Source organism: Myxocyprinus asiaticus, chromosome 23, assembly GCF_019703515.2.
Source record: "Myxocyprinus asiaticus isolate MX2 ecotype Aquarium Trade chromosome 23, UBuf_Myxa_2, whole genome shotgun sequence".
In the NCBI taxonomy this organism is placed as follows: domain Eukaryota; kingdom Metazoa; phylum Chordata; class Actinopteri; order Cypriniformes; family Catostomidae; genus Myxocyprinus; species Myxocyprinus asiaticus.
The window spans coordinates 33,344,123-33,366,146 of NC_059366.1; the positions used below are offsets into that span (position 1 = coordinate 33,344,123).

The 22,024-nt window shown below is 39.6% G+C and overlaps 1 protein-coding gene across 2 annotated transcripts in view; it reads left to right on the forward strand.

Annotated features, from left to right (window-relative positions):
- The window catches only part of macrod2 (mono-ADP ribosylhydrolase 2), a 790,103-nt gene that overhangs the window by 129,888 nt on the left and 638,191 nt on the right, over nt 1-22,024 (forward strand). The window lies entirely within an intron of this gene.

Consider the following 22,024-nt stretch of genomic DNA (forward strand, 5'->3'; position numbering starts at 1 on the left):
AGTGCCTCCAAATGGTGAGTTTGCTCCCTCATAAAGCAGCTGTACAGACGTGTGTCATCGTCTCCAAATGGCTTTTGAGGACCTTTGTACAGTCGGTTCCATCCTGACCTGAACGCACCTCTCTGCTGCCTTTGGATGAGCAGTTATTCTGATCCATTTTTTTGGCAGATGGGATGTTGACGTCCTGTGGTGTGGAATGCTACACTCTAATTCTCTAATTATTGTGCATGCAGTTTTATGACCATATTAATTAGGAAACTACTGTACATGAGGATATGTACTTTCAAAAATCATTTTGTCACACTGCGGGACCAAAGCACCTAAAATATTCCCTGGGGGGGGGGGGGGTTACACAAACAGTACCCTAAATACATGTAAAACTATAAATACCAAATATAAACATTTAGAAACTGCCATAGTGGTAACAAAAATGTATGACATTTAATAGAGCTGTATTAGTAACATAATATTTATTATCGATATATTTTTTGCCTAAAGTATTAATAAATGCAGTTAGTGCTACTATAGTAAATGCATGATAATTGTTTAAGGTGGTGATGTGTAAAAGTGTTCTAATTTATGTCTGTGCATTACTTTCAGTGTTTTCTCCTGTTCATCTGGTCAGTGCTGTTTAGAATGTCAGGCCGTTTAATGTGGTTTTAAACTGATTTACTCACCGTGGGTTTTCACAGAGGTTTGCTCTGGAGAATTCTGTGCCAAATTCAGATGGTTTCCGCAACTCGCACTGTGCTTCTCACTGGTTCTCGCAGCGCTGTAATGTTTACGCTTGCGCTGCTCTGTCTATTCATCTGGGTCATGTCTAGAAGGGATCCCTTTCTTGTCAAGTTCTCACGCATGCGCATTCTATTATGATGCTATGGTGCTTTTGCCGCTCACCTCAGCGTATTAATGAAAGAGAGCATTAAAAACTTCAATAATATAACATTATTACTATTATTACGGAGTGACTAATTACACTAGTTGTACATACCTGCCACACAGTGCAGCTACTTGCGCTCAAATAGTCTGGTGGAAACAGAAAATAAAGACAAACTGCATCTTAGCAAGTCGCCGCAATGGCTCAGTCTGTAAAAAGGGTATGGATGTGTGTTTGCCATTCAGATGACCTGGGTTCAATTCTGCCTTTTGACCCAGTTTTCCCCGTCACTTTACCTGTCTCCACTCTTAAAATTTGTCTTTAATACTATAAAATAATATATAAAATTAATATAAAGTTGATTTCCTCGCAGTGATTTGGTCACTATAAAGGTCAGAGAGTTGAGTATAAGGTTTGATAGGGGTAAAATTATGACATGCTCATAAACTGCTTTTAATTTTAAAAAACATCATATTCAATTATACATTAATAAGAAGATAGCAACATATGTGCCGCACTGACGTACTTGGGGAAACGAGAATGGGCAATGAGCGCACTTAGATGCTGCGAGTTCTGCAACTCGCGCACCTTCCCAGTCGAATCGCAAATAAAAATGCTAACAAATGTGTCCTCACTCAAGCTATACATCCACTGAGGTGCGGATGCAATCTTTGTTTTATTAAAATATAAAGTTTCATTTGGGTAGAGCAGAACCCTGAACCTCTAGCGCAAAAGGGCGAATTAGTTACCACTAGACCACCCAGTCAAATGCTTAACAGAAGAACTGATTAATGTACTTCTCCAGTGACCAACAATAACTCATGACCAACAGTAGTAGATGTAGAGCTGAATGTTATCAAATTTGTTAAATATTTATTTTACAGCTTGAATTGGCCATCAAGAATGACTATTCATAAAAACATACATTTTAAAATTATCCTTTACGAGTGCTCCTCGTAGCTATTCTATGCCGTGTAAGAATATCGTGAGATTGACGAGGGAGGGATCCCTTCAAGACATGACTTTTGATCTGGCTAGCAGATAGCGCTATTTCGTTCCACTTTTGATGTGTTTACTATTTTATCTCACTTATGGAACACAGCAGCGCAAGAACAGAGAGAGAAATAGGGCGAATTGGCCAAATCTGTAGTCCTATAACAGAATTTAGTCGCACCGGTGGGAAAAATGGTGGCAAAATGCGACCATTTAGTTGCAGCATGGAGCCCTGATTCATAAAAATTACCCTAAAATCTTGATGATCATTACAAAGAAAGTTAATGGACATGTTACACATCAACTATACCTAGATACATTTCTGTATATTTCCTACCTTTTGGTTAAGGATGGCTTTTCAGTTTGGAAATGAATGTAGATTGCATACTTCTACCCCTGTGTGACACTATTCTTCTGTTGAAGTGATCAAATTTTTTTTTTTCGTTATCGGCATATCATTTTTCTGGCATGCTTTCCTTTCACTTTTCCCTGTCTTTGTTTATTTGTTTTTCCCTTAAAGCAACTGATCAACATGACATAGCTTGGGTCAACCAGTGATCAAATGCTGGTGGCCTTCAGTTGAATAGATAAGGCACAGGGTTGACATGCTTTTACTCCTGTATTTTTTACTTCTGCATGTTTGCTAAAATGTCCACAACTTAAACTTTTATCATGTGCCAAACAGCACTCAGTAGAAGGTAGACCACTTACAGTTTTTGTTGTTATTTATTGCTTCACTCCTATGGAGGAAGTATCCTACACTGGTAAACTGTACACTGGTACTTGATGAAATACGATAAGCAATAGGGTTTTGTTAACATTAAAAAAGATTAATAAATGCTGTAATAATTCATTAATCGTTGTTGGTTTATGAAAACCTAATGTACTAACTAATGTTTACGAATAGAACCTTATTGTAAAGTGTTACCAGTTAACCAATATTAGGTTTTGTACTATAGCATTTTTCTTTTGTTTATTTACAAAAATATTTACAGTTAAAGGCTACATGATTTTAAGCATTCAACACTATCTGTTCATGATCATGTACGCCATGTTGTTCTGTAGCTTCACAATAATCTCTTCTCTTGGTAGAGGGCAGTTGAGTAAATGTGCTATCCACTGTGGACTTTTACAGCAGGTCTAGGTGCCATGCTTTTAGGGTCAAAGGTGGAGAAGCAGGTCACAGTCGTAGGTGACAAGAGGCCACCACAGGGCATCGTGGGCAATGGCCCATCTGTCCCCCACCCCGAGATGAATCACAACTCTGGCCCCTGCATCCGACCCTTCCGGCACTTTTCTCTCCTAAATCTGACTAGGCTCTGTCTGTCATCAGCCCTTGATTGACCCTTAGGCATACAAAGGGCCCTAGCGGAGGGCCTTGAGAGGGTCCGATTACCGTTTTTTTCAATATTGTTTGGGGAGCCTATGGCTAGGGTCATCTGTTGTTTGGGAGTATGAGGGTTCCTCATCTTTCCAAAAGATGCCATTTACTTTATCTCCTCCATCTCAGTGTGTTTTGACAACAGACATGGCTTTGAAGGAACTCAAACCCTTCTACTCTTGCTCTTCTCCTCTCGTTGGTTGCAGTTAAGGGGTGGAGACGAGCATAGCTAAGTTTATTAAAGCACTTGATGCGGTTAAGTGCTAACGAGCGTTTTTAGTTCAGGCTCTAAGTGGATCCACGTCTGAAGAACGTCTGACCTCTGCTTTCAAGGATGTTCACGGAACATACTTGGCGTGACAAGCAAAGAAGTCGCATTAAATCGGCCTTTCGTTTACTGTTGTGTGTTTCTTATATGGTACTGTTCGTGTGAATGGAATTCACGGCGTGAGTGTGTCAAAATCAAAGCCATATCATAAAATGCTCATTTCAAAGACCTGTAGAAGGGTTTGTCATTCTGATCTTTAAACCTCGAGTGTGTATTTCATGCCCATGGCCCTTTCTCAAACAAACAATCCTGAGCTCAGCGCTGTGCTGTCCAGCTCTGGGAGTATTTTTCTTGTGTCGCAAGCAACTCCACTCTCTCTGTCACACACATAGTCATGTTTACTTAGCTAAAATGGGGACATATAATTGACTTCTATTGTTTTTTTAATAAGCTAATTAGAATTACGACAAACTAACCCTAACCCTAGGGGGAAAAAAATCATTTATTTAAAATAGAAAACATTATTTTTGTATTTATGAACCGAAAGCATATACATTTCCAGGATGTCTTCAAAATGAGCATGTCTCCAAAACTTCAGAAAAATTCAGTTACATTTTTAGCAGTTTCATCCCCAAAGTATGGCTTAATAAGTGCACATGCATCTAATATTTTAATATAAAGCCATCAATCTAATATTTTAACACAAAGCCATCCATCCGTCCATCAATCTTTCTGTCTGTCCGTCCATTATTTATAATTTTCCAATTGGAAATGTCCCTGAAAGAGAGGTATTGTCAGATTTGGCTAAATTCTGGGGACAAAATAGTCCCCAAAGTAAACCTAAACACATTCTGTGCCCAGAAAGCATAGTTGAAGGGCTCACTTTCCTGAACTCATGCCAAATTAAAGACAACATGGAACAGCTTGTGCCAAATTTATGCTTTGTGTCTTCTTTTTTCTATATCCTATTGACTTCTCATCCTCGCTGCCACTTCCAAAGAGACCTCTGCAATATGGCAAAAATGTGGATTGGAGAGTGGGGCCCAGCACCATGTGAAAATGTCCTAGTTATGGCAGTGTGATAGAGTGGAGCTAAATTATTTCCTGCCTAGGCAGCTAACATATTGTACTTTACAACCAATTCAACCGCCATATTTTGAGATGGGACACTACCTTACATGACAAGTCAATACGGTCTTCTCTCTAACCCCTTTCTTCTCTAAAACAAAATAAAAAGCCATATGTTTAGCATTAACTTCCCTTGGTCTCTGGAGACAAGGAATCTTCTAAATAACAACAGCCTAACCAAACTGACTTCCTGCTGTTCGAACCCGAACCAGAGGCCTGAGTCAGCGGTCAGCACTCTTGTGTATTTGTGAGGAATGAGCAAATCCTCACAAATAGCCCTCTGGGTTGTCTTCTCTTTTTTTTCCCCTTTGTGTCTGTCGCTTGTTTTTCTAAGGCCCCTCTTGTCTTGGCCGCAAGTATAGAGGGAGGGGTGGGGTGGTTGGTTGGGGCTACAGGGGGTGGGTTGGGGTCGACTTGTCGACCGTGTGGAAGCCTCTGGACCCCCAGCGGTTAATGAGCTTCGAAACAATGGTCTCTGATCAGATTAGATAGCCCCCCCATTTCCCAAACTGCTCCGTTAGCCCTATCAGTATTGAGACAGATAAAAGATGCCATCAGCACACAATGCATCCACAGTCTCGCCGCTCTAATGCTCTAATGTAACTTACTCAAGCATCTCACTTTCTTCCTCTCCACCAGTTTACTGTTTCAGCTCTAAATCTGTAATTAGCCAAACAACAATCTTCTCACTCCCTTTCAAATATAGAAGCCTCTCCCTCTTCACAGTAGGAATTTAGCTGTGCGATTGTCTCTTGAGGACTTTCTCTTTGCAAAAAGTCTCCACCATTAAAATGTACGCCAGTCCTTGTGCTTTGTCATGGCAGTTGATTTTATATTCTTTGTTATCAAAGGAAGCTTGCTGGTGGTTTTTGTTTGTTTCGCTCCTCAGAGAGGAAGCAATGCCTAATGACATTAAAGGTTTGCTGACACAACACACACACATGGAAATTATAGATAAGGTTGATAAAGCATTGTTAGTCATCACAGTCCTGTTTAATCACACTGGTTTGGCTTGATTTCAGGAAGTCTAGTTTGGCAATGATTAAAGCTGTTCACATGAAGTTTATAATTTAGTATACTTCATGCTAAACAACAGTCAGTGCCTTTGTTCATTTTCAGTTTTCATGAATTTTTATGAAGCAAAAATAATGCAAATAGGCTTCGCCTGGATCAATTTTTAATCAGTGTTGGTCTTAATTGAGCTAAATCCACTAAATTATTTTCTTTGTCTCCATTTCCTCATTTCTCATTTTGAGAGATGACAGAAACTGCTATTTACTAGTCCTCATAAAAACTTGTGCTGTTGCTGCTATTTCGTACAGCATACACTGAGAAATTTACAGCACATCTGCTGTGAATCAGTGCTGGAGAAAGGCAAGAAGGAGCCCATTGTGTTTTCATGTTCTCTAAACTAAGCTCAAACAATGCACTTTGAGCTATGTGCTTTTTTACGACACGTCTCACCTGGCTTTGACTTATGGTTTAGCTACAGTGGGACTACATCAGTGTATACAGCTTCAGTCTCATGTTCTTTTTAAACAATTTTGCAATATTTTTCAATGGAGGAAAATCATTATGAACCTTGAAATATTGAATACCAAGTGGCTTCCACAGAACATTGAAAAATGATTGAATTGTTGTTCACTCAAAAATAACAATTCTGGCATTATTCATTTACTCAATCTCATGCCATTCTAAGCCTTCATGCTGTTATTGTAATGGAAAAATATAAAACAAATAATAATAATAATAATAATAATAATAATAAAAAGCATAAAAGCACCGTAAAAGTAGTCCATATGACTCATTTGTGCTATATTCCAAATCAAAATGTGGTCAAATATTACCATTAAGTTTGGCGTCAGTGTTGTTTAGTCATAAGACATGCTAGAACCAATAACGTTTGATGTAACTTACATCCATGTTGGATTTTATAGCTAGGGCAAAGGGGAAGAATTTCAGTGAAAAGTGACTAAGAACAACTCCATACAAAGTATCCATACATAATGAGTCAGAGTAAAGACTATTACTTATGATACACTGTTGTTCGTTTTTGAAATCTGACAGACATGGTGACCATGAATTGTCTCTTTATGGAACAGAACTGTTGAAAGGAACAATAATAATAATAATAAAAAAAAAAAAACGGTGTTCCCTGGAATAATAATAACAACAAACTGTTTGTAATAGCAAAAGGGTGAGTAAATAATGACAGAATTGTCATTTTTGGGTGAACTATTCCCAAAACTTTAGGCATTGTGAAACAACATAGAGGCACTATTATGTGTTACCAAATGCCATAGCAACTTTCTTTAACCATCAGTCTGTGTTGTAGTACTTGTGAAAAGGAAGAAGAACATTATAGATCGTTGTGTAGATTGTCTCTCTTTTAACTCAAGCGTTTAAGACTTTGGCTTTGAATCATGTGCCCATAATGAAATTTGAGTCGTCCTCTCAGATCTGGAGGTGTTTTTCTTAACACCTCAGAAGCGTCTGTGTGCCTCAGCATTTTTTTCGAGCACTTGTGGGATTGCTGTATCAGATGTGTTCCATGTCTTTGTGAGGAACGGCTCAAAGGCAGACAGGAATGGAATGTTGACAAGTAAATGAGGGGAACAGTTTAGTGCTGATGGCTTGTGTATACCTCTCACTTGAGCTTCCCCTTCCATTAGCGACCATTGTTCCCAATGAGAATTGGCAATTTGTCGCCATTGCTTGGGATGACGAAAGGCAAGGATTAAGGAAACTGGAGAAGGTTCCTCTTGGTTGCTTTTTATCCCTGAGTCAGGAACGATTATTTCAGTCATTTCCCATGGCCTTCTTAGAGCATATGGGACTGTCTGGCCTATGTGTTTGTTCAAGTTTTGTCATAGTATAATTTCAACTTTGACTATTGCCAATAAACATTCTATATTAATGTGCCAGTTTGCTACAGTAAATAGACCATTTTCACATCTCTAGTTTTGGAATGCAGAAGTCACTTATGTCAGGGTTAACTTCAATAAAAATACATTCAAAAATAACAAAAATAATTTTTGCATTGTCATTTGCTCCAGCAGCAAAAAAACAAAACAAAAGAAACAAAAAATCCATTATTACATTTCCGTGACTTTCCAATAGAGGAAAATAAAAATCAAAGCATTGGATTATGGCAGTCAGAAGAAAGAAAGATGCTAAATTTACTGTCACTTCCTCAGCAGGTGTATTTGAAATTCCATCACAGCTGTGTTGTGTTTTTTTTATATTATTCATTAAAGGTGCAGTATGTAAGATTCAGAAACCCTTGTTATTAATGACACCTGTGGCCATTAAGTGAACTGCAGCCAGCTACCTGTTGCTCGTGCCCGCGCTCGTGCACACACGCCATAGGGACACGAGCATCGGCCAAAACAATGACGTAACGTACAAAGAGACAACGTGATTCACCGGCATCATGCTGACAGATGAGGTAGCATAATTAAAATAACACCGTTATGATTGTTTTACTACAAACTTTGAGACTGTATATTATATTTGACTCTCCAGTGCTGCAACAGGGCTAAAACAAAGTGTGGATATAGGCCTGACTATGTGACACTGTAGTTTGAAGTAATCACTTTTCTTTGCATGATACATTGACTGCATTTATATGATAGCCTATGTCGGTGTTAGTTAGTTAAATCTGGTGGATGATGACAGTAGCTGTTTATAAAATAGACATATAAATATGTTGACACAATTGATGTGATTCCATCACAACTGTAATTTTGATATATCGATGCGCTATTGTTTTATAATAATAGAGTGTATATATTTTCTGTATAACCAAGTTACGTTACACTAATGAATGGAGCTTTTTGCATTATCTTAAACATTGTCTAGCATTCATTTCATGTATTATTGTAGTTTACCTTGCTGAATAATTACAGATTAACATTGACATTAACCTGACTTTTAGTATAAAGAGGAGATCGTCGAAATTTGAAAGTTACGAAGCAAGGTAGCTTGCAATTCGTGAGCATTAGCAGGCAAGATGAAGTTAACTAAAATTACACAGATCAATCCTCATGGCACTATATTTCACATGATTTGCAGTTATGTAAGCTTACCTGTCCAATAAGAAGAATGGCAATTCAGGGTCTGTTTTGATCCCCAAAACCGAACGAAGGTCCCTCCAGGAATCAAATGCCCTGCCGATGTTCACTCTAGTTTCTGCTCGACCCCGATCATGTTCCTGCTTAGCCAGACGGGATTCAGTACATGTTTTTTTATTTTTTATTTGGCTTACTCAGAGTTTGTGTAGGAGTCGGTGCTGTGCTGGATTCCATCTCTAAGATAACGTTACCTTGTGCTGCAGGCTATTTGTTGTCGCTGTTGAATAGCGGAAGAAAAGCTACTGTCTGAGGCAAGGCTCTCGGGAGTGCGCATAAACGTCACATTCTTTGGATTTTCCCGGCAAAAGCAACCCTCTCCCTTCACATGAAAATCAGTCTACAGGCTTTAATAGGCAACCAAGGAAGTCCAGGAATGGCTGATTTTTTAAGTTGCGTTACAAGCCGTTCACACATTGGCAAAAAAAAAAAAAAAGGCGAATATTACATGAACAATTTTACATATTGAACCTTTTAAGTATTGTCAAAAAAAAGATAACGATATAAGTGTCTTAAATGTTTTAAAAATGTACAATATAAAAAGTTTACTTTAGATATGTGCTACTTTTGACTAACTGGGGCCCTGGTCAGGAAGCAGATAAACTGGCTAATCCAAATGTCTGCTAGTTGCCTTGAGATGTCACACAGGTGACATAAACAACAACACATAGAGACTGTATCACCTAGATATCACATAGAGACTGTGTCTGTTCCCCGAACCACCAAACACAAACCCCTCCCTAAATCATTTAGAAAAAATTGATTACAGTAAAACTTGAAAAAAATGTACATACATACATACACACACACACACACACACACACACACACACACACACACATATATATATACACACACATACATACATATACATACATATACACATATGTATATATATATACATACATATACGTACTTAGTGCAAATCTAAATACAAATCAGTTATGTACAGTGCAAGGGAATGTAATGGCAGAAGAGGTAGGATGTGTTGGATAATAAAAAGACTAAGCTGTGTATTACACATTAATTATTGCTCAAATTGGCAGTTTTAACTGTTCATGAGATGGATAGCCTGGGGGAAAAAAACTGTTCCTGTGCCTGATGGTTCTGGTGCTCAGAGCTCTGAAGTGTCGGCCAGAAGGCAACAGTTCCAAAAGGTAGTGGGCAGGGTGAGTGGGGTCCAGAGTGATTTTTCCAGCCTTTTTCCTCACTCTGGAAGTGTATAGTTCTTGAAGGGTGGGCAGGGGGCAACCAATAATCCTCTCAGCAGTCCGAACTGTCCTTTGTAGTCTTCTGATGTCTGATTTTTCGTAGCTGAACCAAACCAGACAGTTATTGAAGTGCAGAGGACAGACTCCATGACCGCTGAGTAGAACTGTATCAGCAGCGCATGTGGCAGGTTGAACTTCCTCAACTGGTGAAGTCAATGTGAGTCTCCCACTTCAGGTCCTGTGATATGGTAGTGCCCAGGAACCTTAATGACTCCACTGCTGCCACAGTGCTGTTTAGAATGGTGAGGGGGGACAGTGTTGGGTGGTTCCTCCTAAAGTCCACAATCATTTCCACCGTTTTGAGCGTTTTCAGCTCAAGGTTGTTTTGACTGCACCAGACAGCCAGCTGTTTAACCTCCCTTCTGTATGCAGACTCATCGTCATCTCGGATGAGACGGATGACAGTGATGTCGTCTGCAAACTTCAGGAACTTGACAGAGGGGTCCTTGGCGATGCAGTTGTTGGTGTAGAGGGAGAAGAGTAGTGTAGAGGGAGAAGAGTAGTGGGGAGAGCACACATCCCTGGGGGGCACCAGTGCTGATTGTACAGGTGCTGGAAGTGAATTTCCCCTGTCTCACAAGCTGCTGCCTGTCTGTCAGAAAGCTGGTAATCCACAGACAGATAGACGTGGGAACAGAGAGTTGGTGTAATTTAGTCCGGAGAATAGCTGGGATGATGGTGTTGAAAGCCGAACTGAAGTCCACAAAAAGGATCCTTGCATATGTCCCTGGTCTGTCCAGATGTTGCAGGATATGATGCAATCCCATGTTGACTGCATCATCCACAGACCTGTTTGCTCAATAAGCAAATTGAAGGGGATCTAGAAAGGGTCCAGTGATGTCCTTCAGGTGGGCCAACACCAGTCTCTCAAATGACTTCATGACCACAGACATCAGGGTGACAGGTCTGTAGATTTTTGGTTTCTTTGGGATGGGGTTGATAGTGGAACGTTTGAAGTAGCATATTTAAGATCTGTGTGAAGATGGGAGCCAGCTGGTTAGCACAGGATCTAAGACATGCAGGTGAAATGTCATCTGGGCCCTGTGCTTTCCTTATCCTTTGTTTTCGAAAGACGCGGCTCACATCATCTTCACAGATCTTAAGTGCAGGTTGAGTAGCAGGAGGGGGAGGAGGGGGGTTGCAGGAGGTGTTGGTGTTTGTGTGAAGTGAAGGTCAGAGTGGGTGTGGGGTGTGAGATTGGGCCTTTCAAATCTGCAGTAGAACGCATTCAGGTCGTCAGCCAGTTGTTGGTCCACCACAGGGTTGGGGGTAGGAGTCCTGTAATTCGTAAGTTGTTTCATGCCACTCCACACTGATGCAGGGTCGTTAGCTGAAAACTTGTTTTTCAGCTTCTAAGATTATCTTCTTTTAGCCACTCTGATTCCCTTATTCAGTGTGTTCCTGGCCTGATTGTACAAGACTTTATCCCCAACTCTGTAAGCATCCTCTTTGGCCTGATGAAGCTGCCTTAGTTCCACTGTAAACCATGGTTTGTCATTGTTAAATGTTAAATAAGTCCTAGTAGGAATGCACATATCCTCACAGAAACTGATATATGATGTAACAGTATCTGTGAGCTTGTCCAGGTCTGTGGCTGCAGCCTCAAAAACCCTCCAATCAGTGCAGTCAAAGCAGGCTTGTAGTTCCAGCTCTGCTTCGTTGGTCCACCTCTTTACAGTCCTTACTACTGGCTTAGCAGATTTTAATTTCTGTCTGTAGGTTGAAAGAAGGTGAACCAGACAGTGATCAGATAGTCCCAAAGCTGCTCTAGGAACAGAGCGATATGCATCCTTTATTGTTGTTTAGCTGTGATCCAGTATATTTCTGTCTCTGGTTGGGCATGTAATGTGCTGTTTGTATTTGGGCAGTTCACGTGTGAGGTTTGCTTTGTTAAAATCCCCAAGAATAATAATAACTGAGTCAGGGTATTGTTGTTCTGTGTCTGTGATTTGATCAGCCAGCTGTTGCAGCGCGGCATTCAAACACGCGTTTGGCGCGATATACACACTCACCAGAATAAACGAGGAAAACTCCCATTGTGAGTAGAAAGGCTTACAGTTAATGTAACTTCTTTAACGTTGTTACATCCGTACAGCTACTTTCACTGATGTAAAAGCATGTTCCACCGCCTCTTGTTTTCCCTGTTAACTCCGCGAGGCGTTGCGCTCTGAACAGCTGAAAGCCCAGCAGATGTAACACGCTGTCCGGAATGGCTTCACTCAGCCAGGTTTCTGTGAAGCACAAGGCAGCAGAGGTTGTAAAGTCCTTGTTTATGCGGGTGAGGAGATGTAGTTCGTCCGTTTTGTTAGGGAGAGAGTGAAGATTTGCTAGATGAATGCTCGGCAGCGTTGTTCGAAAGCCCCGCCGACGGAGTTTGACCAGCGCGCCTCCTTGTCTCCCTCGCCTGCGCTTAAGTGCGCTTAAACAACACAGCCACGCCTCTGACTAAAATGTCAAACAAAATGTCCGAATATTCAAAATCCGGGAAAAGATTGACTGGTATATGCTGTCGAATGTTCAGCAGTTCGTCTCTGGTAAAACTGACTGGAAATAGATAACTAAACACAGGACAAACAAACAAAAACAACAAAACAATAGAAGTGCTCCACACCAAGGCGGCCATCTGCGGCGCCATCATGATGTATATCGTGATATACTTGCTTCAGTATATAGATCTACTGGGCTGTATTCTGATTTCCTTGGTGAATTTAAATTTTCTGTCAGATCTAGTAGTTACTGTAGATAGAGCTTTAATTGTTGGTGACTTCAGTATTCACATAGATAATGAAAATGACACATTGGGATTAGCATTTATCGATATTCAAAACTCTCTTGGAGTTAGACAGAATGTGACAGGACCAACTCATCGCCATAATCGTACGCTAGATTTAATTCTGTCATATGGAGTTGATGTTGATACTATAGAAATTCTACCGCAGAGCGATGATATCTCAGATCATTACCTCATCTCTTGTATGCTGCGATCAGCTAATGTTACTCAATCTACACCACGCTATCATTCAGGTAGAACTATTCTTTTGACCACTAAAGATAGCTTCACTAATAACCTTCCAGATTTATCTCATATACTCAGTAAGCCAAAAAGTCTAAAAGAACTGTTAAATACAGTCTTCTCTAGCACTCTTGATAGTGTCACCCCCCTTCGATTTAAAGAAAATTAAAGAAAAAAGCCCCGCACCATGGTACAATGATCACATGCTCTCAAGAGAGCAGCTCGGAAAATGGAGTGCAAGTGGAAGAACACAAGATTAGAGGTATTTCGTGGTTCATGGAAGGATAGTGTCTGTAGCAACAGACAGGCACTAAAAGCTGCCAGGTCAGCGTATTTTAGCAAACTCATAAAAAATAACCACAACAATCCTAGGTGTTTATTCAGTACTGTGGCTAAATTGGTTTGGAATAAAGCCTCGACTGAACCAGATATTAAGTTTTTTGTAGTAATCAACATAACGCCACAAATGCTGTGATTGAGCTTAACTTGCAATAAAACTGGAATATTCCTTTAAGGGCAGTTAGTTGATTTTACCACAGTTATGGGGTTTTGGCTTATTGCTTATGTTTAATTTCTTTAACTCCACATTGTACATGGAACCATGTTCAGAGTATTTAAATTCTCTAACTAGGAGCCCTTTAAGAAATACCAACCACTTTAAGTGTGTAGTTTGAACTGAAACTGCTTCTGAAACTTCCAGGTAAAATAGCTCTTCTTTTTATTTGGCACTTTTGATTAAAGAGTTGAACCAGATCCTATTATTTATCGTTAGCATGCTCTAGGAAGCAGAATCTCCCAGTAACTTCGCCTTCAAATTGAAGGTCAGTCTAATAATGCACGGATGACATTTCAGCCCTCTCCTAAAGTACGTGTTTTACTATCCTGCTGAGATCAGCTGTGATAATGGAAGTGAAATCACTCCTTTGTGCGAGGATGTCGCTTTTTTGTGTGTGCAAGTGAGTGAGAATGTGTGGCGCCCACCAGTCTTTGTGGGAACAATGTCTGTTTCTGTCAGTCTGTTGTTTTTACATATTCCTCACACTGTTTTACATGTCTTAGCCTACACTAAAAGGACCCATTTGCATGAGACCCACAGGGCTGAGTGTGTGCTGCAGAAATCTGGTCAGTGAGAGATGGATGAGCAGGCATGCGGAGCTCCTTTGAGGTGAAGAGGGAAGACGGATGGTAGTAATGCTGGTGTTGATGGGGAGGAGAGGAGCATGGAGGCACCTCTGCAGTGTTGATGTATTCTCCTCTAGGGCTCCGATCATTTCCTTTCTGTTGCTGACTCAGTGCGGTCTGGGCTCCCTCCATCCCCTGCAGCCACAAACTGGTGTGCGTGTGTCTTTTAAGTCTGCTCCCACTCTAGCAACCATCCAGGACATTCAACATCCCAAGAATTTCATTTAGAGTCAAAAAGAAGAAGAAGAAGAAAAAGGAAACGGTAGAAGAAGGTGGCAATATGCTAAATTGTAGAGTTTTATGAAGGCATTTGGATAAAAAGAATGGGTAGGGTGCAATGAGAAATTATTTTTCAATATTTGCACACTAACTGAATTATATTATCTGTCATAAAATATTTTATCAACTATAATAGCTCTTTTTGAGTGCAATATTTATAAAGTATTATTAAGTAACAACCATGAACAATAGGAAAATAACAATAATGGAAAATAATGGATTTTCAATAATCAGAAGACCTGGGAACCCTGTACATTACTGTGCAAAAGTTTTAGGTTTCAGTGGGGGGCACTGTAGGGGTCATGGCATCTGTTGCAAGGCTCCCTGTTCTTCTATTCTTTTCTATTTGCAAATGGAATGTTTGGGAGTCTAAATTCATATTTCCTGTTGACACACTAAAGCTGAAGATATAAATAACCATCTTAAGACAAATGTTTTGTGAAACATCGTATGTGCCTAAGACTTGCACAGTACTGTATATGAGTTTATGTGTGGAAAGAAAAGGCACATGTCTGTTTATATTATGAGATTACAACCTCCTGAATGCCCTCAGAGTGCAGTGCAGTGATGGCTTATTGCAAAGTTTCAGCTTGGCACATACAGTTACCCAATAAAAAGCTAATGTCTGTCTCATTGAAAGGCAGCTGGTCGTGTGTAGGAAGGTAAAGTTGTGGCCAGTAAATGTTGTGGCCAGTGAAAGCTTCACACAGCTTTTCTCAGCTGTATAAAGGTCATCTCTCCCATGCAAAAATGTCAGACTTCTCTTTTTGGAAGCTTTTAGCAACTAAATTACATTGTATACACAGTATAACCTCACAGATCTGAAAACAATCATTTTTTAATGCTTTTCTCGGTTCCTGTCAACACATATGATCCACCATTGAGTTAAACAAAATTTTAACCATGGTTAAATTAGTTGTGTAAAACAATATGCTTGTCATACCTGAGGAACCTGCAAACTTCCTCAACATGGCCAGGAAAGCACAACTCAAATTTTCTTCAGAAAACGAAAATCTATTTCTATTTTAGGACGGTGCTATTAAAGTTTCATGTGAATGAAGGGTAGAGCCACCAAACTTCCTTTAAATTCACACTCTAATTATTTGTAACAGCTAAGGTAATAACATTTTCATGAAGTATTTGTAAAATGCATGGAAGTCTCCCTTAAGTGCTGTGAATTTTAGTGGAACACCTTCCAGTCCCCAGTCACTGTCCTTGACTTGTGTAAGGAAAAGAAACAGAATGAGTGGAGCAGGTTCCACTTAACCTCTGCAGGATTAGTCCTCATACCTGCTTTAGCAAGACTAAAAGGGAAATGTCTCAACACATCCAGCGATATGGGCTACAGTCAGCCGACCACTAACAGATCAACTTAAGCCTAATTTTAGACATTGAGTTGGTCTCAACTTGCTAAAAAGGGATAATATGCCTCTAATGGAGTGATTTGCCACTAAACCTGCAGTTACCATTTATGTCTGGGAATTAAGAATTAGCTTTTGTGTGTGTATGTACTAAGCTATAGGTTCTAAAGGGAGCTAAATCCCTTTGGGGGCATTTGGGAAAGTTATCATTTGGAAAATTACTTCATAAATGAGGTAAATACTAAGATTAAATGTACAGTATTTTTTATTTTAGGGTGTGGGTTAGAGTTTGTCTACAGTAATTGTAGGTAGACAGATAAATCGGTTTCTCTACACTACAGCAGAGAATATATCCTCACTTCAGTTCATGTTTTTATTATTTTGATTAGATAATCAATTGTTCTAAATTGAAGCAAGGGCATGCAAAGAAAAATGCGACTAAACAGAAACGTGCCCCATCAGCACATACATCACGTCTCCAACACCTGTCACGTGTGTGTGTACATATTTAGCAATAGTTTCAAATGTGAGCTAAATCTGACAAAGCCTTCCTTTAGGGACATTTCAGGACTCAAATACATGTTTTTTGTTTTTATCCTAAAAACTCAAAGTTTTCTTTATAGGTTAGGGTTAATAATAAGGTTTATAGTAATTCGAATTAGCTGTATATAAAACAACTGACGTCTAAGTGGATCCCCATTTAGATAGCTAAGTAAACGTGTGTGTGCATTTGTTTGAATGCCTGGTATTCTCTACTGTAGTGTTTGACCCCTAAAGGCATACTGTTGGCAGGTTGAAACACGGAGACGGAGAGACTGTAGTCGAGTTGTGTCTCCACAGTGATGACTCAAGACGGTCGTTGACATTCCACCCCCCCCCCCCCGTGTTTGGCTTGGCTTTCCTCAGTTCTCCTTTCAAATATATGCCAGCAACTGCTAAAACACACACTCGCACAGGACGCCAACAGGTGAGGCCCCATTAAGCCAGTCAGACAGTTGGAAAAGATTTTGAGAGTGTGTGCATACTCTCCCAGCCCCTTGGCTCATAACAGTCATTCACATTTAGAGCGCGCATATACCGTACTCTATAACAATGTTTAGTCTTGGCCGTGCGATACACCCTGTGCTCCTTCTCCCCCCCCCGGGTGTCTTTGCTGTCTTTGCCTGCTGTTGTGGAGGCTGTATGGATGTGGCTTGTTTTATATTGTTAATGTTTATTTCAGCGGCACTGATGTGACAGGAGAATGGGGTTTATGGATTTCCAGCACCAGAGGAGGGGGCAAACAGAACAGCTGTGCTTGTGTATACATTCATATACATCTCATCATAACCCTACCAATCACAATCCTCCAAACCATTAATCATACCCCAGTCAAGCAGCCAGGAGAGGAGTAGGTTATGTCACTTTTTCTCACTTTCTAACAATGTGGATGTCTGCCCACAGACGCCATGTTGTGAAATTTCACACCTGTATAGTGTCACTCCCGAGAAGAGAGAGGATGGCGGAGGAGAAGTATACGAGAAAACAGAAGTGACGTGTGATGGTAGGCGAGAATTTAATCAGCAAAAATGCCATAGAAGCTTGGAAGTCTTTTTTTTTTTTTTTTTTCCTCTCTCGGAGGAGACCAGGTGCATGCTGCTACACCTGCAGCTTTTTGTGTGTGTATATGCCTTCCACCTCTCTTAATTGGAGTGTGCTATACTCGCTAATGAATATTCTCTCACTGTCTCCATGTGGGTGGGAGACGAGGCTCATTTGGGAATTAGTACAATCCCAGTGTCTCCCCCAGAGAGTTTGAGCAGCTCTCCCTTTTAGTCCTCCTTCGAGCGCTCACTCGATCCTTGTTGACCACATTATCGCAAGAGCCTGTTATCAGTTTCCCTGAGCCATTTTAAATTATTTTTAGTTTGAGTCGCAGTTTTATCGTGTGAACGTTCTTTCTTGTGGATTTTTGAAATGCGTTTTCTGCAAGCTGCTATGAATGGTTGTAATAAACAACTGCAAAAGAGGTGCACAGTTTTAATAGGGGTGGGAATCAGCTGGGACCTGGCGATCTGATATATCGATATCTGGATTGTGAGATGATAATATTGCTATTGTTATGTTCAGTGTATTGCGATTCAAAACTGTTCTACATTGCAATCTTTTGCTCACTTTTTCATAATTATTCTTCATTGGACTTCGGTGCTTTGCGCAACAAGTTTTCGTGGCTTTTTGATTGTGATAAGGCCAGGGGGAATTCTGAGTTGGAATTTCCAGAGTTTCCCTCATATGATGACAAACCACTTGAAAGTCTTATAAAAAAAATGATCTCCCTCTCTCTTGACTTCCCCCTCTCTTTCTAGGGTATGGCGTTGGGATTTTGCATTGAGCAGATGTTTCTGAGGCTATAGTGCAATGCAGAGAAAGCCAGGATTGTGATAAACTAGTCACTATAGGAGCAATAACAGTTTCAACATTGCAGTAATGGGTCTTAAAGAAAAGTGCACAAGCCTGCATGTGTAGGGTGGTCCACTTCATCCTTACCTACCCACCGTCGTTTACTTGACCATAAAATGACTTGTCAGAACATGCCAGTTATGCTGGGGTGGTGTGTGCGTGTGTAAGTGCTTTTTTCTGTATGTGTAAGAATGTATATGTATAGGTATACAAAAATGACATGCAACGTGACACAATCACATCCAATCAGTTTATATATGATGCTTAAAGGATAACTTCACCCAGAAATGATTTGCCATTATATACTCATCCTCATCTTGTTTTAAACTCATGATTATTTTGCGGGAACACAGAAGTATTTTAAAGAGAGTCGTGAGCACCATACAATAGCAGTTGATAGTGTCTTACTTTAAAGCTTAAAAAAGCACTCAAAAATAAAATAAAAGTAGTCTGTGTGACTTGTGTGTCATATTCCAAGTCTTCTGGAGGCATACAGTTACTTTGTATGATACTCACTCTCAAATCAAATCAAATCATTGGTCAAATGTAAACACAGCCCAAATCATGATGGCGTCATGTCAATATAACAATAAAACCTCATTGGCTCTAATGTTATGACATCATAGCATTTGGTCATGAGACGTACAAGCACCTATGAGGTATGACACCATACATGATTTGGGCTCTGATTTGGCATCTGGAGCACTGTCTCAGTGCCAGTAATATGACAGATCAAAGTGTCATAGTTAGGGGTGTGTAAAAATATTGTTTTTCCAATTAATCACAATCTTCATTTGAACAACATCGATCTTTCACTCTATGCGCAACCCTCCACTACAATGAGAGGAAATCACTCTCTGTTGCGTTCAAATTTCAAGCTATGAGACTAAAGTTAATATATTTGGCTTTACAGATATGCTGGTTTTGGTTAAAGAGACTTTATCAGTTTTAGCACGTGTTCAACAAATCAATGTAAATACCTGTAAATAGTACAAATTATGCAATTATAATAATAATATATGAAATATAATATCATATTTATTGATCGAATACATTTAATTGTTCATTTTTAAAAAGCCAAAATGTGACAAATGATGAAAAAGTAATAAATGTACCAAGTGAAAAGGTCCCCTGTGTAATTAACATCATTAGCTGGGAGATAATTTCTTTCATATGTAAGCAAAAGGGACATTATAACTGAAATAAACCCATATGAATTGATATTGAATTGAATCGAATTGAAGCAGAATCGAATCGAGAGCTTGTGAATTGGGATCGAATTGAATCAGGAAATCTGTATCAATACCCATCCTTAGTCATGGTTTACAGAGCAGTGACACTGCCAAACACATTTCCATGTGTGCTCTCCCTAGTGCACTTATTGTCTTATGGACAAAGGTTTAGTGTTGCTCTATTATAAGTCAGATTTGTAAGATATCTTTTGAAAGCTGAATCAATTTGGCTGTCTTAGAATATCAGTGCTAAAATACTAACAAATCTAGACTGCTACCCTGAGCCAGTGCTACTTTGGAGCTTTGGATAACATAGCTACATCTTTTGTTTGCGATTCCATCTGCTTGTTGTGTGAGACTGTAGCCAGACAGACGTAGGCTTGCCTTCCATTAGCCAAGGCCTCATGGTGCTCTTAGTCTTTCTCTTTTTTATCTCTTAGATTATAAGCCCCCTTTTGAATGAAGCCTCTAATGCAAAGTTAGATTGATTTGAGATTCGAATTGATTGTCATATGGGTTTCTGTGGCTTTACCAAGGAGAGAGCTGCCAATAAGGTGTCAATTCTGTCTGCAATTTTGTTCACATCATGTACTTGCAAGCTAAAGACAAATAAATAATATAATGAATTTGTTTTGAAAGTTTTAAAGAAATAAAATCCTTCTTTCATTTTTACTGTTTTCATGACAAATAAGCACATTTCCCCCCTAAATCTTATTACTTTAATGCAAAAAAAAAAAAAAAAAAAAATAATGAAATATTTAAATTATTAAAATATTTATACATCATTGTAGGATTTGTTCTACGGTCTTTCATTTGTGCTGGTTAATTATTAATAATTTCTAAAATAATAATATTAAATTAATTTGTACTGTATTACAGTAATGAGCATTGAATGGTAATGGGAATTATGAGGGGAAAAAATGAATTAATTAAGGTAATTTTGGGGTAAGATGTGCTTAATGGTCCTAAAATAGGCTTCATTTGTAATATGAATGCTTCTTGTGCAATATACTAATTTCGTAATTTTTTTTTTCGATTTCGGGTTGAAATGTGACCTGGACATGTTCTCGTCCGAGATTCACCCAAATGTGATCCTCTCTCTGCCTTTATCGTCCATCAGTCAACTTGTGCCCTTTCTTGTATCTCGAATTGACTATTAAAAAGTATGAATTGTTGTGCACATAGGCCAAGATGCTGTATTTGTGAACTGCTGGTTTGAGCTTTTTATTTTTATGCTCTTAAACTGTGGTCGTACGCCTTGTTCCTCATTAGTTTTTAGGGGTGTTATGCGGTGCTTAACAAGCTATTTGTTTATGTAGCTCCAGCAGGTGTGTCTCTGGGTTCACAAGCCGCCATGGCGAGATTGGTTTGTGTGACTGTAATTACAAATTTAGGAAAAGTGTGGTGAAAACAAACAGCGATGGAGGAGGAAAATGCTGGCTGATTGAAAGGGGGAGGGAGGAAGGGAGGGAGGGAGGACGCCTTCAGCTCTGTTCTGCACAGGTAATTCCTTTTAAAGCCACCGAATCAGATCAGATGATTGAATTTCAATGTGCCTGAAAACGACTGCCTCTCTCTGTGCACGCAGCTGATTGGTGAGCAGCCGTTCTTTTAAAGTGACATCTTGTAAGAAGTTGACGTCATACACATGGCTTTTTCCCCCTGCCATATTATAGATTCAAGAGGGTGCTCTCTAAATGCAGAGCAGTAATCACGTTTTTTTCTGTTCAATCACAAACTCACCTTCACAGCTCAAACCAATTCCACTTTTTGATTGACGGACCATCGTGAAATGTGTTTAGATATTGCATTAGTAGAGCTGTTGACATTCACCCTTTTTAGTTTACCAGCACACGTGTATGTGTGTGTATACACACCATGCATCCATTTGTGGGTGTGAGGTCCTTTATCGTTTTAAGACCAACATCTACTGCGTGTGCTTACATGTTTCACAGAGTGCCGTGGATTATATGTGGAAGATGGCTGATTTTTATCACCCTTTCTGCATCCCTCTTTATTAGAATGCAAAGTGGCTGCCAAATTTTACACCTCTCCCAGGCTAGCAGCTCCCTCATGTTTATGCAGCAGCGGTCAGGAGCGATAAAGCTTCTCAGCTGCACTGGCTCGAACACTTGAAGGCTGAATTTGTACCGCATCTTTAAACAGGACCCATGTTTCATGGTCGGTCAGATGTATGAAAACCTTAACTGAAGATTATAAAGCCAATCTTGTTTGCTGTTCATTTGGCTCATAGGATTTTTATTTGTCTGCTTTATCATATCACTCTGAAGTAGAGCTGCGCTAAACAAATGTTCACAATATATTTGCAATGGCTTGGCAAATTAAGCAACATTGTAAATATTGTGTATTATTTTAATGTGCCTTTTACTTGGTCATTAAGTTTCCAGAAGATTGTGCAAGATTATTAGACTAATTTTCAAAATCCCCCCCTCGTCACGCAGCTTACAAG